Here is a 5016-nt window from a genome sequence, read left to right as displayed (position 1 = left end):
AAGTTAATTAATTGCAAAAACTAGTCACTAATTTAAAAAGTGACTAGAATGAAAACCTGTAGCTACTGTGGCTATCCAGGATCAGAGTTGGCCACCCATGATCTATACTGTTAGTTTTGAAAAACAGTGGTGTCTTCTGTGAAATTATCGGCCATCACCATTAACAACTTTATGGACAAGCTCCCACGTAACATATTACTAATTTACCATCAGCATCAAATAACTAATACAGACAGGAAACACAATCTTGGTGGCTAAAATGTGCCCCTTTCAATCAAAACAAAAGCTTGTTTAACCATCAGCGAATAACCTTTATTTGGGATTTATTTCAGTAACCTAGCACATCCATTAGGAGGCCTCTCCCCCTCATTCACTGGTCAAGAATCCTGCCTGTCAGAGAACTGGGACTTTGTGAAGTGGGGTCCAGCCTCATATGGGGAGGCAAAATGTTGACAAGGGGGGAGAGAAAGAGAGCAAGCTATATCTATTCTATCCTTTTAATCCTTATAATTATAATTACCAACGTAACAATAGGCTGCATGTCAATAACTCCTGGGAAAATTGGAAATTAAGGTCAAAGCTGTCTCACTTCCAGTTGAGACTAATAAATGACACCAAAAATTCAGAATCAATGTCTCCATGATGGGACAATTAACTTTGTGAGCTGGAATGTTAAACTGTACAGAATTTATATCAAAACAAATCAGTTTTTTTTTCTAGAGACAAATACATCCTCTGCAGGAATACTCTGGGAAACCCTGAAGGCCTTCTTAAGAGGAAAGATTATTTCATACCAGCAAACCACACAATTCTTGAAAGAATCGCAAATCCAAGAATGGCAATTACTTTCTGTTTCCTCCGATATTCGGAGGGAAGAAAAACCATGGAGGGTGGGTGCATCCTGGGAAAGTTTTCATTTAATTAAATAAACATATTTGTACTGAAGTGGTTTCTTTTTGGAACCATGACTTATCTGGTTCTGGTGTTTCAGAAGTGCGTTGTAGGCGCCTGCGTTCATTGTTTATATCCATGTGGTGTCGTTTTTATTTTTCTATGGCTGTGTCGTTAGCTAGAAGTCGTTTGCTGATGGTGGCGGATTCGTTTGCTGAAGTGACCATGGCGGCAGATCCGGGCTTGGAGGGATACATTACTAAACGAAGGTGGTATATGCGGTGGTGTGGGTGGTTGTGTTCAGGCGGCGGTGGTAGTGTGTACGGCTTGCTTGTGGCCTCCGGCATTTGTGCATATATACAACCTCAAGTTTAGTTTACAGGTCGTGTTGTGTTGCTTGGGTGCCACCGACTGACTCTGGGAAGCCGCTGGGTTTGACTCTGGGGCGCTGAGGCACAGTGCGCATGCGCTTTCCGTGCATCTGGCATCCATGCATATATACAACCTTCGTTTAGTAATATAGATCTTTCCCACAGAAATAAATTAGAAACAAGAAGGTATCCGAGCTAACCAGCGAAATTACTAGAATAGATCAAAAACATGCCAGGTGTCCAAGTGAGGCTCTTCATAGGAAAAGGCAGGCTCTGCATTCAGAGCTCAACTTCTTAACAAATAAAGAAACTGAACAACTCATTTTCAAATCAAGACATCGTTACTATGAACATGGAGAGAAAGTTAATAAGCTCTTAGCTCAACAAATCCACAAGTAAGAAATTCACAATGCAATCCCAGCAATCACCAGCACGAACAGAGACAAAATCATTGACTATAAAAATATAATGCACACATTCGGAGACTACTATAAATCCTTATATTCTACTGAGTTTAAAGAAGACAACACACAATCTAATACATTTCTGGATGCATTACAGATACCACAAATAGATACTCTTAGTGCAGAGGAATTGGATAAACCTTTGTCACTATCAGAATTATTAGATTCTATAAAGTCACTTCAGAGTGGGAAAGAAGCAGGCCCTGATGGCTACCCTGTAGAATTTTATAAGAAATTCTCCACTCAGCTAGCTCCCCTCTTATTAGCAACATTTACAGAAGCTAGAGACAATCAAATTCTATTTCAAACTTTTCGCCAAGCATTAATCACCATCTTTCCTAAACAAAATACGGACTTATTACAATGTGCATCATACAGACCAATTTCACTTCTGCATAATGGTGTTAAGATACTTTCCAAAGTCCTAGCTAGAAGGATGGAGAAATTGCTGCCTTCGGTAATATCACAAGATCAAACTGGATTTATTAAAGGCCGACACTTAGCTTCCAATCTTCGACGCCTGTTTAATGTAATATATTCACCCACAAAGTCAAACACCCCAGAGACATTATTATCATTGGATGCAGGAAAAGCATTTGATATGATTGAATGGAACTATCTTTTCACTACATTAGAAATTTTGATTTGGCCCGAACATTTGTGCATGGATCAAACTACTGTATACCAATCCAGAAGCTCCAGTTTGTATTAACAACATTAATTCAGTCTACTTTAAAGTAGAATGTGGTACCAGACAAGGATGCCCCTTGTCACCACTAGTTTTTGCATTCGCCATTGAACCACTGGCAGTTCACTGTTGAAATGCTTATCAGATAAAGGGGATTATCAGAGAAGGACTTGAACAGAAAATTTCTCTATATGCAGATGATATGGTACTGTATATATTAAACCCACAGAATACTATGCCTGCAATCCTAACAGCACTTACAGAATTTTCAAACATTTCTGGTCTCAGAATTAATTTGAATAAAAGTGTGCTCTTTCCAGTGAATTCTGAATTATATATCGAGCACATCTGTCTCATTTAAAATTGTTCAAAATGTTTCCAGGGCAATATCCAACCTGCAAACTCTGCAATCAAGTCCCAGCCTCACTGGGTCACATGTTTTGGGCCTGCACCAAATGAACATCATTCTGGACCAAAATCTTTAAATGCCTTTCAGACAGCCTTGGTGTCACAATCCCTCCTAACCCATTTAGAGCTGCGTTTGTTGTTCTTCCAGATGGGCTTAAAGTTGAGAAGGACAAACAAACTGTGATTGCCTTCACTATGCTACTGACACGTAGGCTTATCTTGCTCAACTGGAAGAATCCTAACTCTCCTCTTTTAAGTCAGTGGGTAACTGATGTTTTGTACTATTTGAAATTGGAAAAAAAACACATTCTCACTTAGAGGATCTTGCAGAACTTTTTCAAAACCTGGCAGGATCTAATCAATAATATTTTAGATTAAGCTCTTAAAGCACTGAGGAAGCAGATTCTCTTCCCATTTCTTTCTCTTCTCCATTTATCTTTATCCGCTTATTAAACTCATCAATTTACTTATTTTTACTAGCTTTAAGTTTGACTCTGTTGGCCATGCCCTCTTTCTCAGGGGTGTGGGTTGATTTGTTTTCAATTCTATTTTTTGTAAAAATTTCTCTATTTGTATGGAATGATTACAATAAATTCAATAAAATAAAAAAAAAACAAAAGAATCCTGCCTTCAATTCAAAAGCACAGTATTATGGGAGATTTTCTGGAAGTATAATAATTATTTTAGCATTTTGCACATTTTGAGCAAACAGCTGAATAATGGATATGTGGATTATGTGATACGAGTTACTTGAGAATGTATTTTTTCCATGGCCGATTTTACATTATTTGTCATTGTCCAGTGTATCTACCATCACGCTCTTCTGCGAGTGCGAGTGCATATTAAACAAATTTAATTTTTGGGTGGAGTATTCCTTTATTGAAGTCTATAAGCATTTACCATCAGGTTAACAATGAAGATCTAATGACATTTGTTGATATGATCAATATTAAGCTGCATCAACAGTCAGCATGAGGCTGCTCAAGCCATACCTACATGGAAAGGCAGAAAAGGGGAAAAATGAAAGGCTCAGGGTAGGAAGTAATTATTTGGGTGTGGAACAACATACCTTTGGCATTCTAGTCTAAGATTAAATAGTCGTGCTGTAGTGCCAGGCGTCCTGACATATTCTAACCTGCAGTTCTGGTGCTAAGTTATTTTGCGGCCTAGGCCCAGCTTTTTAGGGCACTAACTGACTGTTCAATAGCTAACCCATGTGGCTGGGTGGCCACCCACCCCATAATCTGAGTCCAGACTAGGGTTGTGGGGGGAGGCTGGAGTTTTCTCAGGTATCACAGGGCACAAGACAGGAACAAACTCTAGACAGGGCGCCAGTCCATCACAGGTCAAACACACTTACACTCAAACACACACACCAAACACACGCTAAGGCCAGTTTACCTAACCTGCATGTTTTTGGACTGTGGGTGGAAACCAGAGCTCCTGGAGGAAACCCACATGAGAACATGCAGACTCCACACAGGGAGTTCCCAGGATAGAAATCTTGGTCCCCTTATTGCGAGACAGCAATGCTACCAGTAATTGCACCCTCCATACATCACGCTTAATGTTAATCTGAAACTGCCTTGACCAGGACAGTTATGATCTAGACCAGGGCAAAGTCGTGCAAAGTCGTTTCTGGAGGGCTGCAGTGGCTGTGGGTTTTTGTTCTAGCACAATTGCTTAATAAGAAGCACATATTGTATAATACTTCTGCTTTACTTTAATTGTTCTCGCTCATTAAGATTTTGAACCCTTATTGCTTATTTTAGTCTTAAACAGCTGTAGTCTTGGTTTTTAATGGCTTCTTATTAGCAATAAGATGCAAATGACAAAATACACCAGCAGTTCTCCATTTAGCTTGTTTCCATTTACACCTGTGAATATTTATTGTGCACTATTTGGTTTAATTAAATAATTGGAAGGAAAGTTAAGAGCAAAAAGTGAAGGACTGAGAGTTACTCATCCTGTTTTAGACTTCATTTGGATGATATCCTTAGAAAGGAAAAAAAATCTAGGATATGAGAATGACTTGACATGGCAGAGTTAAAGCACTAACTTGTCATGAAATTAAATTATTGGCAAGAATTGTTTTCTAATTAAGCAATTGGGTTGTAACAAAAACCTGCAGCCACTGCGGTCCTCCAGGACTGACTTTGCCCACCCCTGATCTAGACCCCGTAACTCTGTTGTG

Source organism: Polypterus senegalus, chromosome 14, assembly GCF_016835505.1.
Source record: "Polypterus senegalus isolate Bchr_013 chromosome 14, ASM1683550v1, whole genome shotgun sequence".
NCBI classification, from domain to species: domain Eukaryota; kingdom Metazoa; phylum Chordata; class Cladistia; order Polypteriformes; family Polypteridae; genus Polypterus; species Polypterus senegalus.
Note: the sequence above shows the minus strand (reverse complement) of the source record.